Source organism: Lutjanus erythropterus, chromosome 8 (genome assembly GCF_056507025.1).
Source record: "Lutjanus erythropterus isolate fLutEry1 chromosome 8, fLutEry1.hap2, whole genome shotgun sequence".
NCBI lineage: Eukaryota > Metazoa > Chordata > Actinopteri > Lutjaniformes > Lutjanidae > Lutjanus > Lutjanus erythropterus.
The window spans coordinates 28,661,967-28,689,758 of NC_139324.1; the positions used below are offsets into that span (position 1 = coordinate 28,661,967).

Sequence of the window (27,792 nt, forward strand, 5' to 3'; positions counted from 1 at the left end):
CACCACTCCCACTTTAAAATCTCTGCTTTAATCTGATTTGTGATTATAAATCTGATTATGAATGCGGTTTAAATAAGATATGTCCCACTTCAAGAGCAGAACAGGTAGCCTTAACTTTCAGGGCATCAATTATTCTAATAATGAAATCTCATCGACACCCGCCTCCCCGTGAACATGTGAAATTCATTAGGCTGTAAAATTTATGACAAGTTTGCGCCGTTGAGAGAATTATGTGAATCTGACTTGAAACACTTGTACGAGCAAGCCTCACAGAAAAAAGCAGAAGATTTTTTATAAGAATACAAAAATGTGCTTGCTTGAGGGCCAATGTGTTTTAGCAGATTGTTAGCTCACATATTAGAGCTAATTATTGGTTTGAAAACATGCAACACATCACGAGTCCTGTCCTCAGAAAGCTGCAGCTTTGCTCACATACTCTAACTAAATCACATGATTCTTGGATGACCTGTTTACTTGCTGACTACAGAAGGTCACAAGATATACAGTATGTCTACTTTCTGTGAAGCTCTCTAAGAACAACCTGAACGCACAGAGACGAAACAGAAATAAAACGCACAGATGAAACGCACGTCTTAATGTACATGAGGTCAGACTGCTAACCAGGCCCGTAGCTACCACTGAGGACAGTGAGGTCATGTCGTCTACACCTTGGTTTAATATTTCAACATACACATATTTCCTAAAATGGTAAATTAAAATGAAAAAACGCTAAAAAATACTTAGTTGTATGGTGTGTTGCGAACAAAAGTTGGTATGCATCTCACCAGAAGAGCTGAACAGCATCTCGTGACATCTTGTTTTTGTCTATTGACATTTTATACACCAATTTTCACTCTTAAGCCATCTGTAACTTTTAGATTATCGCTTATTGTTGGTTGAGTGTTAAAATGGTTCACAGGTAATTTAATATTTTTGATTTATCTTGTGTTCTGACATAATTTTCTAAGTAAATATTGTTGGATATTACACAGATTTTCTCAGGGAGACATTTCCCTGAACCTCCCCAACCACGGCTACGACTCATGACTTCAGTGTTTCCATAATCTTGGCTACGGCCCTGCTGCTAACAAGTATGTCACCAAAAATAGTGTCTTATTATAGTTTTGTTTTGAGACTCGAGGCGTGGAATCTTGTTGGACATCACAAAAAAGACTTGGGGCTGCTGTAAAAACTGACTCTCTTGTCACTTGACTCACTGAAGGCTCGAGGCTTCAAGATCAAACTTCAAAGTCTGACCTGATAAAAAACTTATGATCTGATTCAAAACACTGTTAACACAGATCTGAAAGGAAAATGTTCAAATGTTTAATTTATTAAACATTTAATATTCAGCACTGACCTGAAATATTTAGACAGTGAGTTGTAATTTGTTTATTATGTTTAGTGCATGTTATCTCCTGTGACTGAAGCTGTCTACTGATCTTTTATCTGTAATATATTTAAAATGTATACTTTTATCTGACATTTTTTAACGAATCATTAAGTAAATTCTCTTGAGCTTCTTTGTGTAGACGATACATGAGAAGAAACATAATGTTTGATGTTTTCATGACAATTTTGGACTTCTACTTTTTTTGCTACTTTTTTTGTTTTTCCTGTCAAACAGCTTTTAACATAATTTCCCACTTGCTTTTGACTTATGCATGCTTTTTACACTTTAACGTGCTGAATATGTTAATGAATAATTCTTTGATCTGTCAAAGTTATTTTTCTGCTGCCTACAGTAAATGACTGGCCTGTAGAAATGGCTTTTTATACAACACCCCGGGCTGGTCAGGCAATCATGCTCCACAATAGCTGCGCAGCTAGATTTGACTCCAAAAAAACATATTCTGTTTACAAAAGATATTTTCATATGGCTAGAACTCCCTTAAGCTAGGAAAAAGCCACACTTTCCCTCTGTCTCAGATTCTTCCATCCAGTCCTGGAAAATATTACCTCAGTTCACCTTTCAGTAGCCTTCAGTACGACTTCAGGCGTATTTATCTTCCTCTATCAAATGTCACCATCATCTCTGAAAATCTTGTCCACTACTTTTGTGTTTCTTTATCACAATTAATTGATACAATTATTGGCTGACTGATGGATAAACCACAAAGAAGCAAATAAGCAAGATACTAGTTTCCATCAAATGTTCTAATTTAGCTCAACTCACTGTTTTTTTTCCTTTTCATACTGGAACTTCAGAGAACATAAGAAAGGACATTTGATTTTTCTCAGGCACATCACCAGACACCAGGGGTGAAAGTAGGCCGGTACAGTCCAGTTCTCTGTACCACTAAATGATTCAGTGCCGGTGCACAGAACTGTGATGAAGGGTACAGCAACTGACTGCCAAACCCAATATACAACAACCTGTCATGATCACATCTCCAACAAGACAACAATTAATTCAGGAACACACTTGTCATAGATTTAACCATTTATTGCAACATCTGGAAATACAGTAATGTTTGGTGCTGATGGCTCCTAACCTGAGATGCCAGATGGTTTGGTACACAGAGCCATCTGGGAAGCTGTCCATAAAAACTGTTTGGAAAAGGGTGCGCACTTTCAAGAAAACCCCTGGCAGGTGAACACAGGGTCACTTCAACCAGTAAGATCATCTCACTGAACCGAAGCTGAAGCCGGCCAGAAGAAGAGCGAAAACATCTTCCTCATCTGTTCAGTACAGTTTGTTGCTCTTCCTTAAATGACGAAATACTCGTCGTCGTCACTGTTTATTTGAGATGACACATTCAGACACTTCTCTCCACGGCCGTAGCTGCCAGTAGTCCTTCTGAGGACACTGATTGGCTTGCTCTACCTCAAACAGATAGCTTGGAGCCTGGCAAGACGGATTCTCACATGATCTCGTGAATCCAACTGCCTTGCAAGGTAAGATGCTCCACTCCTGATTATGAGCTTTCTGGATTAGCCAAAACAGGGAGCGCAATGCAAAAACCCCACCAAAAAAACACTGGGTATACGAGAGTGGGTCTAAGCAAAAAATTATATAATTATATCTTTGAGCCACTTAAGCACTCTGGCAGTAGACAGGTGGAGGCTGGGGTGGAGGAGGCGACGCTTGTGTGGCAGAAGTGGTGTAGCAAAGATCAGTAAAGTGGGAGTCATATTTAAATGGACTGCAAATTGCGAGAATGGGCTGCGATTGGTTTGTTAGAGAGGATTCAATCAACGAGCTGACAGCTGCAGCTGGTGACTTCCGTGTCCTGCATGAAATAATGTGATGCTTCATCCTGATAACGTTTAGTTTCCTTATAAACTGCTTCTAAATTGTTCCAGTGTGTTTGTGCACAGCACAGACCCCTCTGCATTTCCAAAACTGTTTAGTTACTTCTGAAGTCAATCTAAACAAAGCTCTGCCACTTTTTTCTCCAAAGAGAGGAAAAAGAATATTTGCAGCTCACATAATCAATTCTTTTAGGTGGTTGAAGATTCAATCATCGCTTAAATGTGTGGCCATGATCAGACAGAGTGCAGTTTTTGCAGAAAGACGTGTCTTTTTCCATTTGCTTTATATTTGGCAGGCTTGGGCGTCATCTATACCTTTATAACCTTCTGACATTTCACCAGGTTATTTCCAGGTCATTTTAGACAAGTAGCAACAGTGCCAAATTCAAATGGTCAAAGTTAAAGTTGTCATACTAACATTGAATTGAAGGGAAAAAATGTAACGCAGACTCACAGCTGTTGCAGAGATAGAGAGAGGGAGAACGCTCTGCTGTGTAATGTTCTCAACATGATGAGAACGTTCAAAAAGTCAGTCTAACATTACGTGTGGTTGTGTGGTCAGTTATAGTTGATTAATTATGTAAACTTGCCACCGTAGGCACAGTGGTTACATGACCTGAAACAAGCCAGCTAAAATTTGCACACATCTCTGGTGCCCTCTGGTACTTGAACAAATAGCACCACGCCTGCAGCTGTCTGATACTGAGGCTGTGGGGGAGTTTGGCAGGAAGCTGCTTCTTGCAAAAATCTCCCAAGTAAATAATTTGTGATGTTTCATGGTTTCAGTTCAATAACACAGACAGCAGAAAACAAGCAATGCAACTTTCATTGTTTTCTTCCTCTGTCATAATAACAATGTGCATTTTTATTTCCTAAACACAGTGCCTGCAGGGGTACGTTTGATTTATTGTTCCTGTGCATTTGATTGTTTCACAACCAAACAAACAAAGAACGCTAAGAAGTCGTCTTCATTTCGTATGAGACATTTCATTTTCATCCCCTCTTTCATTTATGTGCCCAAAATTCAAAGACAGAGATTTGTAAAGTGTATTTCTTATAATTTAAAACAAAATAAACTGTTGTGATTTTGAAACATTTCTAAATATTATCAAATTATTCTGTGACTCCACCATTTGCTATTCATGATGTCAAGTAAGTCAGTGTTTATACTCTCCTTCTAAATCATACAGGCGTTAAAAACATTGAATGTGCGTCTTTTGTGAGGCATGAAGCTCAAGGAATAATATGAAGCATTGAAGCGATGAAAGGTGGTGTAGTAGTAGCGGCAAGCCTTTACACTACAATTCTGTATCGCTCCAACAAATCACGTTTTCTCATTAGGTGTATTCAAATCCAGTAGAGGATTTTGTCAGTGATCTCCCTCCTTTAATATCACTGAACAGATGTTGCTCAAGTTGCAGAGGAGTTGACCTTTTCTCTCCTCTGAGGGAGGATACCTCCTGAATAGCAAGTTGTCCTGTTAAATACAATCTGAAGTGTCACCGCATTATAAAAAAAAAAAAAAAAGCATAATCTATGGTATAATTACTAAGTTGATGAGGTGAATAATTTTTATATGAAGCAAAAGCAAAAGCAGTACAGGACTAACGTCCCTAGAGCTCTGCGCTGGCATGCAAGAATAATAAGTGAAAAAGTGCTGCAGGAAGGCTTCAGGGGAAATGATCGAATGGTTGGGTTTCCTCGACTCCTTTAGCTAAAATGATTCCGTTTAACTCATGTTTCAACTAAAAGCTGCTTTCAAGCAGCCGCTGCAATGACAGCTCCTGTGCTTTAGGATGTATAGATTCAGCATGCTCATCCACTTGTACAACAAAACACGAGTCAGAATTGATGCTGCGCTTTAAGCACATCATACTGTACGTTGCAGGACTGAAGTACTTGTCGTCCTCCTGAACTGTGCCTCATACATTTTCTGCAGCCACCACCAAGGCTGCACTCCAGTAATTGGCTGGGGATTTTGAGAAATATCAATTCCAGGCAGGCTGTGCATTGCTTTGTGCAAGGTGCTGGTACAGTGTCACCTTCACAGGCTGTCCCGTTGCTGGGTGCCCCTGAGAAAGAGGAACAGCGGTGAGATCACAGACGTCTTCTCATATTTTCTGTGATAACTGCCCCGGATCAAGCGAGAAGGATTCAGAAGACTTCTTTGACTCACTCTGGTTACGGTGCGGGGCACAGCAGTGAGGATCGGCTTAATAATGTTGACACAAACATCATTATAAAGGCTGAAACACACGGCAGACTGCCACACATACACACAGAGGCAATGAATCCACTTTTTACTACATAGGAAAACTCTTATTCTAACTCTGACAGGCTCTGCTCTGTGCTCTTATGGACAGCTTTGTTTTGTCTACTTGCCGTTTTGGCTCTAGATGACACAGCTATAAATATGGATATATACAGAGAACCAGCTCTCTCTCGTTCAATATTAAATGCATGTTCTTAAGGCACAAATGCTCTTGACTTGAGGCCAAGAAAAAGAACCCAACAGATCTTTGTCACTCTGAACTACCAGAGCCTGAAGGACTTCTCAAACTGGATCATTTTCTCTTAAGGGATAGTTTGGATTATTTGATGTGGGGTTGCATGAGGTCCTTTAGGAGGAACAGAGTGGTACTGCTGCTGGACAGGGTCAGCGACTGGATGGAGTGGAAGGTATAAACGGTATGGAAAGTACACCGGTATTTAGAGTTACAACCAGAAGTTTCCAAAGCCTGTGTTAGCCAGATTTGAAGATATATGGTTAACTAAGCTGAACAGGACAGTTTTTAGGTTTAAAAAGTCAGACAACAAGCACCAAACAAATCTGAAAATCATGAGCAGTGGTAATACCTGATAATAGAGATGCACCGATACTGTCCTCACATTCTCATACTCATACTCATAAAACTAATCCGATACCACACACCCGATACCACCTCACGAAAAGTAGCCGCTCGATACAAACAAGCATCTAAAGAGCCGCCATGATGAAGAGTTCAACACGTCTGCTGAAGCTTACCGTCTTTTGTTGGTCGCGTCGTCATCATCACCGAGAGACTCGCTGTCCTCAACATCTTCCATTAATGACCGCAGAGACTTTGGAAACTGCCCGTAAAATCCCATGTAAGTCCGCGTAAAACTGAAATAAACGCACGGAGTGCAGCTGCAGACCGCAGCCAGCCGCTGTCCGGTCAGTCCCGGCGGGTGTAAACTAGTTGAATGTCTCGGCAAATTAAACCGAAGACGAAGAAAAAACACCGCCGCCATCAGTCTGTAACCCTCTTTTCTTCGTAAATCAGTTGCCACAACTTCTTTTTGTGTCCTTAATCTTCACCAAAACGGCCTGACAGCACAGGACACGCAACTTCAGTCTTTGAGGTTCACAGCGGGGTCAACAAAACTGATGCACACATGGCCCCACACTCATACCTGTCCCCCCATAAACAATGACAGGTAGGAACTAATTATCTCTTAGACAAGAGGGACATGAAGAAGAAACTTAAATACTACACATGTAAATGTGTCATTAAAATACTAGTTAAAATGCTGTAAATGATAATTAAATAATTATCATATACAACACCATTTATAATAGTAAACTTAATTCTGCAAGTCCATAATAATGTTGTGAAATTATTATATTGAAATATGTCACATATACAGTAAACTGCACAGCTTAAGAAGGAACACAAAATCAGTAAACTTACTACAAATAACCTAAAATGTAATGTGTATAGTTAACTTACTTACACTTATAGCATGAAACAGCAACAATGATTTGTTACATTTAGAAAGTGACCATCTAATTAAAATAAAACGTTTTAAAAGTTTAAGCTGTTTAAGTGTACGCTATATTTCAAACATTTTCACTGTTTTACTTTGCTGTCAGGCAGCCTTTTCTGTTTAGACACTGACATGATACAAACAAACAACAAACAGATCGAGGCAGCGGTAGACCAGCGACTCCTGTGTTCTGCAGGGTACAATGTCTGACTTTTCCAAATAACTATTTTTCTCAAATTTTAAGAGAAGTTGTACTAAAACCAAAAACTGGTTGAAACCAGAGGTGCCAGAACTGCGCAAATTTTTCCATAATTCAAATTTCTTAACTAAACATATCACTATTACTACTATTTTAATGTTATTATTATTGTTCTTCCTTTATTTTGATAATTATTTGTGAGGATGCTGAGATTGTGGTGTGATGTGGGAGGGATATACAGGAGCTAGAAACTTGTTTTATGCCTCTGTTTCTATCCCCTTGAGTCGTAACTACTGTAAGGGTCTACAAATTGATAATTAAAGAGTATAAAAAAGAAAATATCATCAGCGTACACTCAACCTGAGGTTGTGCTGACTGCCATCTACTGTAGGTAATACACTGACTATGGATAAGTACCTCATACAGCTTCAAATAATCCGAACTATCCCTTTAAACTTCTTACGTATGATGTACCTCAAATGAGCTGTAACATGCCAACAAGTGTAGCTTGTTCTGCGACATTAGAACGTTTACTCAACTGTGAAGTTCCGTCTTTGTACAATTTCGCTGTTCATATTAGCGTGTCTGCATTATTCACGAGGTCCCGCTTTTGTCTTGCACCTCATGCGTCAGTCCTGCATTGTGTGACGCGCTGGTAATATCTCGCTGCCGATCAGCTGAGTTAAAATCACTTTGCACCTGTTTTATAATTGGCACATTTACAGTAGAGGCACCTGCCATTTTCACACTTTAGCCGTTTACACTTTTTGTCCTCGCAGATGGCCGGTCTCACATTTGCCTAAACGGTGGAGGAACAATGAAAGGTAAAACATTATATTATCTTCATGCAAAGCATCTACAGCAGATGGACGTGTACTGCGACATTATTAAAATATTACTCAAGTACCAGTTAATCTACTGGTGTTGGAAAAATACTTAATACATAACTACTCAGAGTATTAGTTACTTTTTAACCGTTGATGGTTAATGCATCATCAACAGCAGCATTAAATCAAGGGGGTTTTTTGTTTCTCTAAATCTTCAGTCTAAATTCCTGCTCTGTTCCACTCAGCGGTCACCTCTCCAATCGTACATCCATGAGTCACCTCTCCTCTCGTCACGTACCCACATTTTGTTGATTCATACGGATGCAGGCTTTCGTGTTGTCAGTCACTTCAGGGGCCCGTGACTTTTGCTTTGCCAGTTGCTTCGGTGACATCATGTGACGTAGTTAATGTAACTCCTAAATCTGTCCAAGCGGTTTCATGTGCCTAAACATAACACACTGTTAATCACACATTTAAAAACTCCTTCAGATGCAGCTGCAGAAGGGTATGTTGTGCTTCAGTATCAGATGCTGAGTGGTGGTGACAAATAACTGGTATGTGATCTGTTGGCATGAGTGTGTTGTAAAAGCTGCACCTGCTGCTGTATTTTGAGCTGTTATTTTGTCAGTATATCCTGGTTTTCACTGTCCTGTTTGCGATCAGATTGTCTTACTGGCCACAAAAACGCAGATGAAAGATTTGGATACTAATTCAAATTATACTCAGTACTCAATTAGGGTTTTTAATTACATAACTAAGTAGATTACATGATGCATTGCATAGAGGGGAGTAAAATATACTCATAAAAGTACAAACACTGTGATTAGTTACTTTCACCCCTGCCTCTAGGTGATGTGACTGCCAAACAAGTCAGCATTTCAGAAGAATGCTTTCTATACAAAGCGGTTTAATATGAAGGGTTCATTTGCAAAAGGGGATCTCCATTTCAATTTATTTTCCTGAATCATATTTTTGCACAATCTGTTTTTCATGCATATTCTGAACAACACTGCAAAAACAGCAAAAGCACTTCTTGTCAAATAATTGTATCTGTATATATGTGAAGTTTGAACTGTCCTGTGTTAAAGCTCCATGGTCTGTTATGAAACATGCTGTTATACAAGAATCTGTCCCAGCATAACAAGTTGTGTTTTTTAGGTTGTGTGTTTTTGCCCTTTGGCAACAGCACAAGGCTGTGAAGTAGGAAAAAGGCACTGTAGAATATTGTTTTGTATTTCCTGAATGAATGAGACATGAAATTCAGTTCTCACCTCATACTGTTAAAATTACTATCAGGTTAACAGTGGGCACAGAGTGACAAGTGTGACTGTGTGGGAGCGAAACATCCTAAAGGTTTGTGTATGTGGAAACTGGGTTCAATGATTTTAAGCGTTCAGAGTATTTTGGTTCATCCTCATGTTTGAGAATCTGACGCTAAAGCCAACATTTGCATCTTTTGCTTCATTAAGTAGAAGAGGTCACTCAGTGAGTGAGTACAGAGCTCAGGCAGGCAACATGAAAAGTATATTTGGATGGATCTCCTTCTTGGCATCATTTGTAATAGATTGCAATTACATTTATTTTATAATTTAATTACATGTAACTAGTTACATTTAACCAGTAACATTCGAAACACTGCTTGTAGGTAAGCCTTGTTTTAGCCTAGCAGTTGCACTGTTAAAAAAAGAAAAGTTGAGAAAACTCATAATTTTTGAGTTTTGAATCAAACAAAAACTCATGAGTTTCTAAATAAACGAAACCAAAGATTTGCTGGGGTTTGCTGACTTTGTTAATTTGTTACTTTTCTTTTTTTACATAAACTTAAATCTTTGAGATTTGAAAACTTTGTATTTCAAAAATTGTTCACAGTGAGTTGTGTACCTGATTTGTCATTATTCAGGTGGTTGACAATGAAATGGTTGCAATTGAAAATATGCAATTTTTAACCATTATTCACTCTTGCTTCGATGAGTTTAGTCAACGGTTTGAAATACAAATGAAATGCAAATTTTGAAATACAAATCATGGGCACTATGGCGTTACTAAAGCTCAAAGATTAAAGTTTATTTAAAGTAAATTATCTCAACAAAACATTATCTTGGTAAAACATCTCAAAACTTAAGAGTGTAAGACAGGCTCAAAACTCACAAAACTGGTTTGTTTGTTTGTTTGTTTGTTTTTATAGTGTGTTACTGGCTGATTACTGAGGGTTCAGCAGTCAAAAGAAGTTATCCAACCATGAGCAGCCCTTAAACATACAGTCATAAATGTCCACTTAAAGACTATTTTCACAGAGAAACACAGAAGACTGATAGAAAGTTTAACATTATAATGTCACAGTGATGTTGACCTTTGACCTTTTGGATATAAAATGTCATTGTCTTTTCATTTTATTCTATTAGATATTAGTGTGAAATTCTGTCATAATTAGTGTATAAAATTTTGAATTATGGCCAGAGATGTTTTTTGTGAGGTCACGGTGACCTTTGATCATCCTCAAGTCTAAGTGGGGGTTGTGATACGCTTTTACGAGGACGGGCTTAACTCCTAGCTGGCTACAGCGACGTTTGACCTTTGACCGCCAAAATCTAATCCGTGCATCCTTGAGTCCAAGAGGTCATTTGTGCCAAGTTCGAAGGACTTCCCTCGGAGCGTTCTTGAGATTTCGTGTTCAGAGTGGAGAGTCGGGCAGACAGATGGACAGGTGACCCAAAAACAAAATGCCTCTGGCCATAAAAAAAATCAGGCGGTCCAGTATTATTCAAGATTAGCTGTGGACAAGCTCCAGCCTGCGATCTCATAATAATAAAAGCGTTGTTAATAATTTCCTGTTGAATCGATTAACTGGGTGCACATTCTGGCATTAAATAGAAGAACAAACTTGTGATCTTCATCATTTGGGTACAATTATGTCATTGTTCTGCTCTGTAAAATGAACCAGGCTGAACTAAACCCAGTGAGATTAGGACGGGCTCTAGAGATCAGGATGAGCAGGGACAATATAATGAGTGAAAATGTTTAACTGGCTGATTTGGACACTAGTGTGCCATATTGCATATTCAGTTGTGTACTGTCTGAGCCCTGAGAGTGTCTACAGCACTGGGACATCAGTGGGAGTTTAAATGAGGGGATCCAGATCCAGAGGGACCAGTTCCTGCTGGCACACAGAGCTAATTTACTCCATGACTTAACAAATGACTGCATCGGATGAAACTTTGCCTTTATAGCTCTATAAACTAATAGAAGCCCGCTGTAATTATAAACAAATCAGTTCCACACATTTAGTGTTTGAACCCTAGGCTTTAGGGAGTAATGGATTAGATGTAGCAGGATTCTGCAATTAGGATATTAAAAAAAGGTAACTGTAATTAATTGCAGTTACATGTAGTAAAAATGGGGCTTATTTAGCAGGGTTACACTTTAAAAACACATTTTAACTTAAAGAATAATATATTACTACTTGCAGTATGCACATTACAACACTTAACGAGTCCCACACCATCACTCTGATCTGAGTGAAACCAGCTGAGCTTACAGATGTTAATTTATTATCATGGCCTCTATTAAAAATGCTTCACTGGGCAGAAATTTTTACATTATCTTATCTTTAAATCAGAAACAGGAACAACATCACAGTACAGCAACAGTTCTGCCTTTAGCTGCAAGACCTCAGCATCTAAAGAAACATTTACAGAAAAGGCCAACTGCTAACAGTAGCCACACAAACCAACTGTTAATGTTAGCTCCATAGATCAACCGCTAACATGAGCTACACAGACTGACTGCTAACGTTAGCTACATAGATCAACTGCTAACAGTAGCTACACAGAAATCCATCTTAAGCTAACTAATCTGTCAATACTGCTAATTATGTCAGTTTGTATGAAGTTTGTGATGTGTGAATAGTCACTTAACATTTAGTACATTTAAATATCCATAATTCTGACTATTAATCTAAATATATGAATAACAAAAGAAGGAATAGCTGGACAAACGATTAATAAAGCTAATAACAAATATAAAACATGTTAAGCAAAACAATTTCATACTTATTCGTAATCCAGACGTAACAGAAAGTAATCGTGGTACATTACTTTAACATTATATTACTTGGATTAGGTTACTGATTACATTTTCAATTGGTAATTAGTAACTGAAATGCCACCTTTTGCTTTGATGACAGGTTTGCACATTCTTGGTATAAACTGAACCATGTCTAATAAAAAAAAAACAAAGAAAAAACATTGAATGAAACGTGTGTTCAAACTTTTGACTGTTGTACACACTTACATACACTTAAATATAGGATAGAACAACCCTGCTGCCAGACAAGAATGTTGTCACTGATGTTTCTGTAAAACCCTGGATCATACTCAGAGTCAGCCTGTTATCTCCAAGGCGTACATTTTTTTAAATTCTTAATTTCAACAAATTCTATCCATGGTAACAACAGTACGGTCAGAGATCATCTTCACACATGCTTAAAAATATTCTTCGTTGAATAATAATTTGTGTCTGTATGTTTTTTCCCCACAAAAAGTTTCTTAAAACCGAGTTTACTTCTTCTCCCTCAGTGACTATGATTACATGCACACGAATTTTCCACTATTATTCAGAATATGACAATATTCTGAATTTGGTAGAGGTCATGTAAACAGCATATTATTATTATTATTACTTGTTTTTGTTTTTTTTATCTGTTGTCTGTTTGTTTATGCTCAGCTCTGTGTGTTGTAAACAAACCAACAAGCCAACGGTTTGCAAGGCTGGGGTAGAGATGCATGCACAAAAGCAAAGCCTGCTGTTTTAGTCAGGAGGAGAACCACATCTGCTTTTAAACATCATGAAAGACTTGGATACCAACAGGATTTTTGGATATTTGCAAATATCACAACACTGACCTTTTTGCAAAATGTGGGTGAACGAATGAAAGAAAAATAATGTGTTTGCACAGTCAAACAAGTCCGCCACAGGTGGAAAACTGTGAAAAAAAACACTAAAATATTGTTTGGATGCAAAAAAAAAGCAAAATGACTCAAACAGCTCCAGCTGTTCCGCTTTGCATGGCTGCATGTACTGTAAACAGGACTGTTAGGCAGACTTCATTTTCAATACCCATGGTAACAGCTTAGCAGGAATATCGTCTTTTTCAGAGTAAGGCCAGAAACACGAAAATTTTAAGCACATAAACATAATCAATGAATATGCAAATATTATTAATTTCAGTTTAACTCCTGAATGAATGAAGTCTTCTTCCACTAAGTCCATTCTCAGTGTTTGTGCACTTGATGTTACCAAGTTTCTACAACTCACAGCAGGTTTTCAAACCAGCTGTTATCCTGCTTCTTTGTGCACGTCTTAAATTCAGATTTAAGATGAGCAAAGAAAAAACTTTCACCCCTTCAACAGACTAATGTGCAATCTATATTCATGTGAACTGTGAACATACATCATTCTGAACAGTGTGGGTCAAACATCCAAGTGAAATAAGCAAATAAGCATTTTATTTCTGAGTGGAGGGCGACTTTAAGGTCCGGAGAAGATGTTTATGGCGTGGTTCAGGTTAGGCAACTAAAACATGTAGTTATGGTTATGGAGAGATTGTGGTTATGGTAAAAAGGTGAATGCAGGACAGCAACTTTAGTCTCATGCTATAAAGTCAGACGCTGATATTGGACATAAATCGTCCACATAATTCCTGGGATACTGGACGACAAAGGAGGAAGCATGGCAGCATCACAACACCTCTGTGAGAAAGGCTGTGCGTCACACTGAATTCACTCACTGACAGCTTGATGCCTTCAGGGGTCATTTTGGATTGTTTTTGTGTAGATGGAGAAAAATTTTGCTATTTCTGCATTGAATTCTGCATCAGCCTGTTTTTCCCCAGGAGAGCAATTTGTTACTTCTGAATGTACAAGTCGGTTTTTGAGGCATTCAGAGTCATAGAGGCGTGAGCAAAATAAATCAGATTTGGGCTGAGCTCGGAGACTGTTAAAGACTATGAAGCTGCTCATCTGACTGAGACAGACTGTCAGTCAGAGAGCATATATGTTAAAGGATTACAACACGGCTCTGTTCTGGTAGACTACAGAGTATCTCACCGTACCCGCTCTGCTGGAAAAATACGCAAATTCTAGGAGCCAAAAATAGCAGCATATGCAGAGTGGAAAATTATGAACAGTGATTGAATGACTACTTGCTTGAAAATATTATTTTTTACAGTAGAAATGGTCTTAGATATCAGACTAGTATTAGTTATTTACTATTTATATTATACTATTTTCTCTCTAAAACATTAATAAGAAATGTGTTTCATTACTTCAGTTGGAACCTAATTGAACTCTTGAACATTTTCTCTCGTTTTGTCTATTAAAAGCCTAAAATATTAACTAATGCACAAGTGTGAAATAATCTGAAACCTCTCAATTCATTTTAAATTCCCGACACGCAACAAGACCAAAATGCCTCTGGATGCAATTAGATAAACCTACAACCAATCAGAGCGACGAAACACGACTGACAGAGTGACGAAACGTTTGCCACGGTGGTGTTTACTCCATTTCCAAGCAGGGCACATAATGGTGGCTGCCTGGTTGTGGTCTTTCCATGGATTACACACGCAGGATACCAGTCACAAAGAGGCACCTGCTCAGTCCAGTGAGGACTGCTCGACTGGCACGTACGCCAAAATAAAGCAGAGCTGCTACATCATCTGTAAAATCTTATATTCAGCTAGCAGATAGATCGAGATGATCTGCCTTCACTGTGTTTTAAAGATGCACATCACACAAAATTACGCACTATTTCACAAGGGAGTCAAACATGCTACAAAATGTCATCTGTTATCTTTAAACAGAGGACAGATAGATAAATGCTGCTCTGTTCTTCTTGTAGAACAAACTATGCACGCAGAACTCTTTAAATTCTGCCATCCCAGTCTCCTAGGTGCTTCTATATTACTAAATTATTTTCATAATTATATTGTGGTGACAATCCCTGCCTGAATTCTGTTTAAAGACAACAATTCTTTGAAAAAATTGAATTCCCAAGGAAGTGGCTGTGGTGGATGGCAGGGATTGTGTCAACAAAAGGATTTTGGTTAGGGTAAGGAAATATTGTGATTTTGGGTAGTTTTCAACCTTTACAATCACAATCAGACAAACAAAAAACTGATCATTTCCACTAATCTTGTCGCATATCGCAATTTCGGTCAAAATAACTGCAATGTGACTTTTTTTTTTTTAACCAAATCATGCGGCTCTAGTATAAGCTACACATTTTTACAGTTGTAAGAATCACTTTAGTCCTGCAAACATTTCCATATAATACTTGTCCAAACCATCAAAGCAAGGACACAATTGGTATTGATATTACATCAGGGTCTTGGTACTGATGCAGTACCCAGCCCTACTGCTGACTTTACTAATGCTGTAAGGAAGTGTTTTGCAAATTTGCTTATTTTGGTGGAAAACAAATAAAATGCATTGACAGCGAACAACTTACTGATGTGTTCAGTATCGTCATTTTTGTGACTTGCCAGGTAAATTAATCACAACATTTCCTCATTATGTTAATAGAAAACATTACATTTCCCTCAGAATGTATTTGCAGTTGGAAATTAGTTGTAAAAAAAGGTAATTTCTCGGAGACAGGGCTGATTATATGAGTCAAGAAGCTGGTTCACGTCAGGAGCAGCTCCGGTGTTAAAACACCTTTAACCATATGGGGGTCATGGCTCCCGCAGAACCCGTCCAGGGCCCATTTTTGTCACAGCAGTGAAAGAGGTTTGGTCGGCTGCTGGTCACTGGGGAAATCAAGTCAAACTTCAATGGGCCCCAGTTCACGCTCATTCCTCTAATCATCCGGCTAGAAACCAGTCACGGGCTGAAATTGTTTCTCAGTGCCTCACTGTAACCATGACACAGACGTAATCCTGATGGTTTTTCACATCAATTCTTGAACAAATGTGTCAAAAAATTCCAACACGCTTAACAAGACAGCACAAGAATAATGTATGCATGAATATGGATGGAACAAAACTGCCAGTATTGTCTGTAAAGAAACCAATATTTCACTCTGCTTATTTGAAACTGAGCCATAACTGAAGAGCAGCAGGAGAGAAGAAATTAATATTCAAATGTAAACCTTTTTTTGTTTGGTACAGAACTGCATTTAAAATTGTGTTGTTTCTGAGCTAAGTTATGTAATGTTTTAGGAAGTTCTCACTGTTAAATGAGAAGAATCTCATTAATGAAAAGACAAAAAAAGAAAAAAACCTACAGCTTGGAGGCTCCAGTGTCTCGTTAAAATTTCAAAAGAAAAAGTAATTACAATATGTGCTTGGGAGGATCATAATGATTAAAGCTGGGTCATATTTAGATGCACACACATACACTCACAAGACAGTAAAAAAGGTGAATAAAGGGTATAAAAATTAATTAAAGGGAAATAAAACGGCAGCAGAGAATGGAGCATAAAAACATTTAAGTTCAATATTTAGTTATGAAAAAGACCACAATGCTTTTGCTTTGTTTTAATAATCCATTTGTTCTTATATTTTCTGTAGAGAATTAATCTAAATAAAAGTTACTTTTCTGAAATAACACTGCTGTTTAGTGAAAATTGAACAGACATGTTTTATAACATCTTCCACTCCTCCCTCCCTACTGTGCACTCATTTTTATTATTTATAGAAGACAGACAGGAGTCTTCAGGGAGGATAACAGGTCAACAGTATGTGCCACATAGAAGTGGTATATATCATCTGAAAGCTGGGAAAATGAAAAATAATTTTAGATGCAGTTCAGTACTGTGTGCCGAATCTCTCTAGCTCTGAATCTGTAATAAACATTGTGTTTTTGTTAGGCGCTTATTGACATTTTAAAAGTTTAGACCACTGTATAAGAGCTAAGTGTAAGTATATAATGGACTTTTACCATTTCGGTTATCAATACCATTAAGCCATTTTAGGGATGCATTATATTGTATTACGGCTGATATATAATATTTCCAAATCATTTTGGTTGTGAGTAATTAAGATGTATGTACACAAAACTAAGGAAACTACTGCTGACAGTTTTATTTTTCTCTTTGTTTTCACAAATTTGTTGTAATTATTGGGGTTCTAACAGTCCACCTCCAGTCATGTTTTAAACAATATAAAATGTTCTGAAAGAGTTAATAAACTGTTTAATTTGTTTTGTCTTTTTTGGCTAAATAAGATCAAATGCCTTGTTAGGCCCCTCCTCCAAACCCTGACCCTTATCCCCAAGTAGCTGCTCCTGGCTTCTCCTCTGCTTTGCTAGCTAATCATGCTAACTAGCTACATCCAGCTTCTCCTGTGGGCTGGGCATCGCCATTAATGATGTATATATAGCACAACCCCCTCAATTAACAGGATTGGCTCCCCAGGTTTATGATGTGACATGAAGCTTCCTGCTTATTTCACTCCTGATATGTCTTGTAAAATATAAAAACACCACATGGACACGTTAATGGTTAAAAACGTGATTTTCACTGGAGGGGGTGTTTAAAATGGACAATTAAATTTGTAGTGTTGAAGGAATATGATTTGGCTCCTCCTCACATGGCCAACGCTGATCAAGTATTGAAAAAAGCAACTTCATTATCCATTTCTGACGCTTCAAAAACCTAAACACTGCAGACGTATTTGAGCCACATGCACATAATATCAGAAATATCAGCATTTTGAGCCGATGCTGATATCACGTTTTAACGCCTTTATCTGCCAATCGTCAACCGTATCCATCCTCTAAATGCCTCAGGTCTCCAGTTTGCGGCTGCGACGTTTCATGAAGCTGTGATTATCCTAGAGGTCACGACAGGTCACTTTACACACCAATGCCGGTGTTAAAAAAAACGGTCTCACATAATGAAATGGCTGTTATGGAAACTGCTGGGCTCATTGCATCCACAAGAGTCTCAGCCTTCCAGTCAGGTCCAGTTTATGCAATTCCAACACTGCTCAGAGACCCCAGCGTGCAGAAATATTCAGATAGAAAAGGCCATAATAACAAAACAAATTTATAAGGCATGCAAAAAACTGCATGGTTTCTGCCAAAACACTGCATGGGATTAGCATAAAGTGTGTGTAAAGGGGAGACTCTTGGGTACCTAGAGAACCTGTCTTCATTTGGATATCATGAGGTGAGACGTCAAGGGATCCCTCTGAAAACTGCCGTGCCAGTTTTTTTCTTGCTAAAATTTTGCCCTATTTTAGAGTGTTATTTAGCCAACTTTCTGCCAAGCTAGCATGACATGGCTGGTATCAATGAGCTGTTTTATATTCAAACATTTTTACTGAGACTGGAGCCTAGTATGCACAATTCATGAGTAGATTTATAAATATAGGGATTACTGGTGTATAAATACAAATGTAATCTAAAGATAATCAGTAAAAGACCTATACAGACACCATTCTCTTATAAAAGATAAGATAATAAAGGAAATGAATGAAAGAAAAGAAAGAATATAACTCAATAAATAAATAAAATTTAAATGTAAAGCAAAAAATTACTTCTAGTTTCATATAAAATTTTGTCCCATACAGCCCCTGAAAGAGAGTACAAGGATGTTTACATCTCAGCAGATTTGAGGAATTTAACTGCTATGTTCTTTTTGTAAATATAACACAAGCATCTGTAATATTAATGTTACTTTCACAATTAAGGGAATCTTACAAACACCAAAGTCCATTCTAACAATTCAGAAAACCTTGTTCATTTTACTGGACAGATCAGTGGTTTGAGGAAGCAAAACAAAAATGTTTTACCACTGGAAAGCGTGTTTAATTGGGTGCTGTGAATAGGAAGTGCGATGGAGGCTGTAATCGCCTTGGGTTCTTCAAAACACAGAAAAAGCGAGCTTTAATGCCAACAGATAATTTGAGGCGAAAGGGGTCTAATCATCACTTCTGAACCATTTTGGTTGTTTTCCCAGGAGGAAAAGCTCTTAAGATGTTCCTCTGTGTACGAGCGATGAGTATGTAGTAAACAACATTGAAATTTTTAATTCTACATCTAGATTGTATCAAGAAAATGCACATATATCTGTTTATCTGTTACGTGGGTTTACTTTGGTAAAGGAGCAGTGCATTGCCTCGAATAATTTTTATCACCTGTCAGACCTGCTTACCCTCAATCCATCCTGTCCTGTCTAAGTTTTGTCAGCCTACCCTCCCTTTCACCCCCCCCTTTTTTTTTTACCCTGCATCTTTCCCTCTTCATCCATCCCTCTTCACATCCATTCAGCCTCTCACCTCCTTTCATCCACTGCAGTCTCCCTCCCTCTCCCCTCCCCCTCAGTCCTGTCTCTCCCTCCTGCCCTCACACAAACTCTCTTTCTTCACGGCCCCATAGATCGGCCTAATCCAATAACCTCTTCTACGTCTACATCCATCCAGCTCACTATCTGATAATCAATAAAAACAAGTGCTCTACAAGTCCCTGATATCTGATAATGTTGCCCTTACTTTGTGATAATTACACTTTTATTCAAAAAAGCAGAACAGTCTGCAGTAGACTATGTGTGCATGCGGGGTTGAGCTGTTTTTGATTTTGATAATCAATTAATTGTTCAAGCAATCTGAAGATAAGAAACTGTGGTCACGCCGTTTCCTGAATAGACAGAATGATCAAGAAATCAATCTGTGGATTAAAGGGATAGTTTGGATTATTTGTCGTGGGGTTGTGTGTAGACAGTATATTACCTATAGTAGATGGCGGTCAGCACATCCCCAGTTTGGAGAAGCAGAGAGGAGGAAAAGTCAATTTCAGTCTAAATGTGTGCTATATTAAACACATTTTCATTTCTTTACCTTGCTGTCAGACAAGCTTTTCTAATTGTATAAGCTAAATATCACCCTCTCCAAACTAACCAAACTCCATAGAGAAAATTGGTAATTTCTTCTCACAAGACACAGTAGCTGCTGGTCTACGGCTGCTTCGGTCTCTTCGTTTTTTGGTGTTATTGTGTGACTTCAGTATTTTAAAATGAGAGTTTGGATTCACCAAAGTCACATAATAACATAAATAAACTAACAGATCGAGGCAGCAGTAAAGTAGCAGCTCTCGTGTTCTGCAGGTAAAATTACTAATTTTTTCTATGGAGTTTGGTTGGTCTGGAAAGATCGATATTTGGCTCATGTAATGGCAGTTTCCTGACAGAAAAGGCTGTCTGACAGCAAATTAGAGCCTTTTTGGAGCATGCGGACCACCATCTACTATATGTAATGCAAGTACCTCACACAGTCCCACTTCAAAAACCCAAACTATCACTTCAATTGATAACGAAAAACACAATCTACAGCTGAGAATCACCAAACTCATAAAACCATTACTGCTACCAGTGGAGCGTACATATATGATTTCTAACATCTTAATGAGAAAAGCCACCATTAACCCTTCAGTCATATTCTCCAGTGCCACTTATTGCACTGTAGGGGAGAGAATTACAAGACCATTACAATCTGCAATACATCATTATATGTGAAAATGAAGAGGAAAACATGCTATTGAAATGGCAAAGTGTGAGTACTGTAGTTATCGACTGTATTATGAAGAGTTTTTAGTTTGAAATAAGTTTTATAGACAGCTGAGATGAGGGTTTACCAAAGTGCAAAGAGTCTGAACACTGTCAGGAGGCTGAAATACCAGAAAAATAGAAGATTTAAGAGTAAAACACATGCAGGCAAGGAAGGAAAACACTTCTCCTTTAGTAACGCAATAGACACAATCCCAAAATGTTGTCTGAGGATCAATATGGTAAGACAAGAGATCATATCCTAATCATTATTTACCTGAGGCAAATATCCATTGTGGTATGCGCAAATGACCATCACCAAAACAAACATCCTGTGGTTCTTGCGTGCCTTTCATTAAACACAGCAGTTTATTCTCAGTCAATAATCTAAGCTCCCTGCCCAGTAAAACTTAAACTGCAGGATATCAGAACAAAAAAAACTGCATAACATTTCAATATGCACAGCAAACTTTCTGAGGAACACACAACACAGCAGCTGTACAGGGGCTGAACTCAACAAATAAACTTATGTCTACAAGAGTATCTCATATATGAATGATGAAACAAACGGCAACATTTTGTGTACAGTCACACAAGTATTTTAAGTTATTTTTGACAGATTTTATTTGCACTACGGGGGCTGACTGGCCTCATTGATGTCTCCCTCATTCTCTTATGTAAGTTTTGTTGCACTCTGTAAAAGTTTCACATAAAAAGTACTTTTCTGATTGTTGAGTTGTTTTTGCGGCATTGCTCCATCTCACTTTAAAGGGATAGTTCAAATTATTTAATGAGGGGTTGTATGAGGTGCTTATTGAGTCATTGTACAGCAGATGTCAGTAAGCATAGACGCAGTTAGGAGAAGCAGAGAGGAGCGCCTGCACAGAAGCTAAGCAATGAACGGCTGTGAACAGGATCAGCAACAAAAGGTATTTTAGCCACCCAATAATGGTCCACTGAAAAAAATTAACATCAGTTGAAGTGCGCGCTATTTTTAGAATATTTTCACCACTTTACTTTGCCATCTGACAGCTTTTTCTGACAGGAAATCGCTGTTATATCTCTCTTGCTCAACCAAACTCCCTTGGAAAAAACAGTGTTTCAGTGAACCGACTTTTTTCTCATTATTTTGACAGGTTTTGAAAAGAGCAGTTTGCCATTGTTATTGACAAGTTCTGTGCCCTTTAATATTTTATATTTTTGTTCTTACTCTTTGACTGAGTTTGAGCTCAATTTCACTATATAAAAAAAACGCCTAAAGCTACTGCAACACGCATCACAAATTCCTTAAAAAAGCTGCCTCAAAGTCAGGAATTTTAGGCTGCAACAATCCCTAAAAAGCCTTTGAAATCCTGGAGGGACTGTTCATATGTTGCTTTAGATTAAGCAACAATTAACTTCAGTCCCTGTTGTTATTTAATAATCAGTTTGTACAGGGGCAAGTAAAAATTGACTTCTGGCAAGCAGATTACTGAAAAAAGACATTAATGTCAAATCCTGCGCTGTAATGTATAATTTTAGTTGTTCCTCATCGATTTCTGCTCCAATTATTTATTGTGAAGCTGCCAGGGAAAGGCTGCATTAGGTGTGTATATGCGTGTGTGTGTGTGTGTGTGGGGGAGGAGAGGATAAGTTCTATCGAAGTTGCTGCCATTCGACGTGGCCTTCTGCCCATTTTCAAATAGGTCAGGAGATGTTGCACATTTCTTAGTAAAGAATGTGTCAAGCTGTGCTTTTAGAGAGGAGAACGAGCTGGCAGCAGAAACGCTGCGAGAAAAAGAAGCCGTGCACATGTCAACCTATTATTAGCGAGCCTCTGCCCAGGCTGCTCTGTGCTATTGTCTTGACATGATGCAATAACCATTAGAGACCTAAACAAACAACATGCATTGAGTAACGGTATTTTAGAGAATGTTTTTAAACAATATTCTCTTACAATCCTACTATTTCTATCAGATAAAACTAGACCTGTGACTTTTTCCCAATCAACAGACCTTTAAAGTTCCAACGAGGAACTTTCATATAGCGTCAAAAATAAAGTGATCTAATTAAAAGTCTCCCCCTGCTTCTTTTTTTAACAGCTATTATGCTACTCACTGTAACTTTGGCTGGGAAAATGTAAACGCAGGCTTGATTCATCTGATTTCAAGGAGAAACCGGCCCTGTGGCAGGCATTAAGATCAACTATACAGAAACAGAGCTCAACAGTAAGGCTTGGCCGCAAGTAAAACGCCATGCATTAAAGTCTCACAACTTACTTGCCTGACTGAGCGAGTGGTAAAAAAAGAATGAAACTATTAAAATATTTTGATTAATAATGGATAACTTATGGTTTCAGTAATTTTTAGAGCAAAAACGCTGTTTCCAGCCTCTCAAATGTGGAGATTTCCTCCTTTCCTCCGTTTATTATCATGTTAAACTGAATATCTTTGGGTTTTGTACTGATAAAACAGGACATTTAAAGACATCTCCTTGAACTTCCAGAAACCTGGATGGACATTTTTCACCTTTTTCCTGACATTTAGATTAAACATGATATTAAGAACATTGTGGCTATTTGATAATTGCTAATAAATGTATATAAAAGTATGTGTATGAGGAATCTGGTCACATCTTGACAGTCAAGACATTTGGCCTAGATGTCTCCTAGTAGCCATTGTTCTCTTTACTCTTTTTACTTTAGTTTAAAGAAAAAGGCCAACAAAGTTTCAATGTTATAGGTTGTAAAGGGTTCAACAATAATGGTTGAAACACCATGTCGGGCAAGTAAATTTGGCAACTCATTTGATTGACGGTGCAAGTAGTAAAAAAGAATTAAACTATTTTGATACTCAATCATTAAAGTAGTTTTTCATGCAAAAAGGCAGAAAGTTCTGTTTTCAGCCTCTCAGATATTGAAATGTCCTGGTTTTCTTCATTTATTATCATATTAATCTGGATTTTAAATGAAACAGGACATTTTAAGACATCGCCTTGAACTTTCAGAAAAACTGGGATGGCCATTTTTGACTATTTTCTGACATTATATGGAAGATGCAATTATCCTCAGTCTTTGTTCTTATGTTATAACCACTAATGAACCTTTTTTTTTCACAGGGACGAGTAAAAATTGACTTCAAACAAGTAGATTTCTGACCCACATGCCTGACAAGGCAGGTGAGAAAGAAACATTTAAGTTGAACCTGCAGAAAAAGCCAATATTCTCTTGGATAGTCTTGTTAACTTATATAGGTCATATTGAGGCATCAGTAACATATCAAGACTTTCATGACCAGTTTAAACTCCTCGTGGCACCTTGAAGCAATACTAAGTAATCTAAAACAAAGTCTGGATACAAACAACACTAACCAACATCTAAATAAATGCTACATGTAAGCCCAGAGTAACAAGAGCAGCAACACTGACTAAGCAAAGATACAGTGCACTTAAACCGCGGATTAAGGCTTTAGACTCCCTAGACTAATTACACCTTGCAGGAATGTGATTAGTGAGAGCAGCCGCTGTAAGCAGGGCACAGACAGACACACACGCACTTATAGTATAGAAGCACAAGCTCCGTCCGCAAGCAAGCAAAATAAACAAAAAGACGCTTCTAGGCACACAGAGGTGCAGTCTGGCACGGAGCATTAGTCAGTGTATCAGCAGATGGACATGTAATGGAAACCATCATGTGGCTGAATGAGGGAGAGCATTAGCATTTGATCCAGATAATGATCTGAAATGTCCCAGTAATGGCAGCAGGAAGAGACACAGCTCCTCCAGAGAGAACAATCACTCTTCACTTTGAACTTTAAAGGAAAGTCTGATTATTTTCATTTACATTGACTGGTTATGTTAGGTTTTCTATTTTAAGTAGTAGTACCTTAAGAAGAATAACTGGCGTCAGAAATCGATAATAATTGAATTAAAGATGGATCTCAAAGGGAGAAACATAGAGTCAAAATGAATAATTAATGCATTACAAACTACAGTTCATGGTTTTTATGGTCATATTCTTCATTTTTATGACGTGCAAGTATCATTTACTTTTTAATCTCGCCAGGCACGTAGAATATTTGACACATCTTCTGTTCTTGTGTCTCTGTCATACTGCTGTATTGACCTTTCCTAAGTCCCACCCCTTTTCACTTTGTGCTCCAATGACAGTTGAGCAAGCTTTGTACCTCAGCTACCTTTCTCCTTTCCTGTTTCCCTGTACTTAGGCGCCATGTTGACAAGAAAAACAGATTTTGAAGAGGGTTTACAGATGTTGTTGGACAACGTTTAAAAGCAACACATAGTCACATCTTAAATTAGCTAATGTTAGCAAAATGCTAAATAAGTAGCTAGCTGATTTAGATCAATTATTAGCTAGCTAGCAAGCCAGCATTTTGTTAACATTTGCCAACTTTAAGACATGGTCCTTTATGTCGCCTTTACAGGAAAAGGAGAAAATTGGCCGAGGTACCAAGCTAGCTCAACTGTTACTGGAACACAGAGTGAAAAGGGGCGGGACTACTACCCAAGCCAAATTTCCCCCTGGGGACAATAAAGTATATCATATTGTATCGTATTGTCTCATGTCATATCGTATTGTATCGTAAAGTATCGACTCGACTTGTATCATGTCATAGTGTATCGTATCCTATCGTATCATACTGTGTCATGTCATATCGAATTGTATCATATTGTATTATATCGTATATTGAATTGTGTTGTGTCGTATCGAATCGTATTGTGTCATGTCATATCATATCGTCTCGTCTCTTATGATATCGTATCATATTGTGTTTTGTCACATCGTATTGTATTTTATCGTATCGAGTCATATGATATCTTATCATATCGTATCGTATCGTATCGTATCAAGTCATATCATATTGCATTGTATTCTACGTCAGGCCCTAACTGTAGGCAGTAGTATTTCCACCATAATGACACAAAATACAATGCAAATTATCAAATTGACAATTATCAAATTATCTAAATAAAAATCTCCTCCTGCTTCTTTTTAAGTGGCTTAAGTGCTACTCCCTGTAACTTTGGCTGGGAAAACGTAAACACGCACTCGCTTCATCTGATTTTAAGGAGAACTCCGACCCAGTGGCAGCCATTAAGAATAAACAGAAACAGCCAGTCTTCTCGCTAAAAATCTAATTTGCTTATGTAGGTCATACAGAGGCGTCAGTAATAAATTGAGACTTTTATAACCAGTTAAAAACTCCTTGTTGTTGCATTTAACTGTCAGAAAATGTCAAAACAGTTTAATTTTTAATATTTAGTGAGCTCATGATGTAACATCAAAGTCTGATTCACTGAGCATCATTCATTATTGACCTATAATAAATAATAATTAATATAAAAAAGAATAATTATGCAAGCTGACAGTTATTGAGGGAAGGACCCTGAGGCTGGAGATTCTTTAATTTATCTATGAACTGAATGACTCTCTCTCAAATCAAATACAAGGCTACCTTATAAACAGGTTTGGTTAGTAATGGATTACATGTAATTGAAATTATGCAATCAAATTACAAGAAATAAGTGATGATAATCAACCTAATTACATTTGAAAAATGTGTAATTAGGTAATTGACAAGCATTAATTGACTAAATTAATTGACTAAGTCTTAAAAATATCGCAATTTAAGAAATCTGAAGAAACAGGATCCCACAGTACATCTGTTTTTTTTTAACCTTTAATTTTTTTTTTATTATTTTATGTGTTTATATTTTATGAAATGTATCATAATTTACTTGATTTTTACTGATGTCATCTTTTTTTTTTTTTTAAATCTCATACAGATTTTATTATATTTTTACAAGATTCCAGATGTTAATAGTCACACCAGTTAGACAAGTGCAAGTATGTGGGAGAAAAATTTAATAAAAAAAGAAGTAAGATAAAATATACAGTAACAGAATAAAATATGCATCTATAAAATAAAATATACAATGATAAAATATTGTTTTTTTCTTCCATTTAAGCTGCATTCTATGCTTTGAAAGGGATTATATAAATAAAGTTCATGCTGAATATGAAAAATGTATTTTATTGGCATTTAAATTGTTTTGAGATGTTTAAACAGAAAAAAAAGAATATTTGTTTTTGAAGAAATCCAAAAAGTACTCAGATTAGATAATATATTAGGATGCAATCCAGTGGATTACGTTACTAATTACATTAAATTAAAAACTAGCTATTTATATTCAGTAACTGACTACATTTCAAAGTAATGTGACCCAGCGTACCGAGACGTAGCAGCACTCTGCGAGAAGAAAAATCACATTAGATGAATAAATAGAGCTGTTTAAAGTTTGATAAGATACTATATGTAACTTGGCCACCTGCACCTCCCCTCTCTCTGGACATCCTACGCATTTGTAAGTGCAGAGAGGTGACGGCCCTTGTCAAACCGGACCGTGTGGTCAAAAAGCTGCATCACTGGAGACCCAGGCGGGTACAACTGCAGCGGACTGAGGCGCAGATCAAAGACCCTCAAATACCCGGGACACCCGAAAACCTGCGGCTGAGCGCACGCAAATCAGGAAGGACAGATTTTTTTTATCTGCGGATAGGATGCAAAAATTACAATAAAAGTAGAGCCAGGACATCGCACTGTAGAGAGGAGGAGTGTAGCACGCGGTGCACGCGCATCATGTCGGAGAGAAAAGACGTCCTACCTCAGTCAGTGTCTCCATCCATCCCACTCTGACTTGTGGTCCTGATGATACGCTGCTGCTCTGCTCCAGCATCCTACAGCACTGTTATTTCCTCCGAAGAGGGGAAACATGATGGGAGTGCGACTGGGCTGACGTACCGCCTGACGAGCCCGAGCCGACCAATCAGAGTGTAATCCGATAGACTGCTGACCAATCCGCTGACGGGGAGAAAATGAGCCCCGCACGCAGACTGTAGTAGCAAGGTAGATCGACGCTGTGAGAGAATTTTCAGTCAACTCCTGCAAACTGTTTCCACACCAGATACACTAACATGTTTATTTAACTCCTGTACTGACCAGACATACACACAGTAAATACATTAATGGGCCACACATGTTTATACTGACATATTCTGTTGTTTGGTGAATGCTATAATTTAATCTAAAATATTTAGGGCCCCTTTAAGCTTGTAGTTTTTTCTCCACTATCAATAATAATAAAATAATATTAATTATTCTTATTGTAATAAATAGAATA

The 27,792-nt window shown here is 37.8% G+C and overlaps 1 protein-coding gene across 2 annotated transcripts in view; it reads right to left on the minus strand.

The window, feature by feature from the left end:
- b3galt1b (UDP-Gal:betaGlcNAc beta 1,3-galactosyltransferase, polypeptide 1b) overlaps positions 1-27,364 on the minus strand; it is an 86,295-nt gene extending 58,931 nt beyond the window's left edge. Inside the window, exon 1 of one of the 2 annotated variants that reach the window (XM_084724090.1) lies at positions 27,277-27,364. The gene's annotated coding sequence lies outside the window, so the exon portion shown is untranslated. Of the gene's footprint in view, positions 1-6,280; positions 6,640-27,276 lie in introns of those variants that run through there. The other variant, XM_084724089.1, reaches the window with a different exon arrangement.
- Positions 27,365-27,792: the final 428 nt, after the last annotated feature.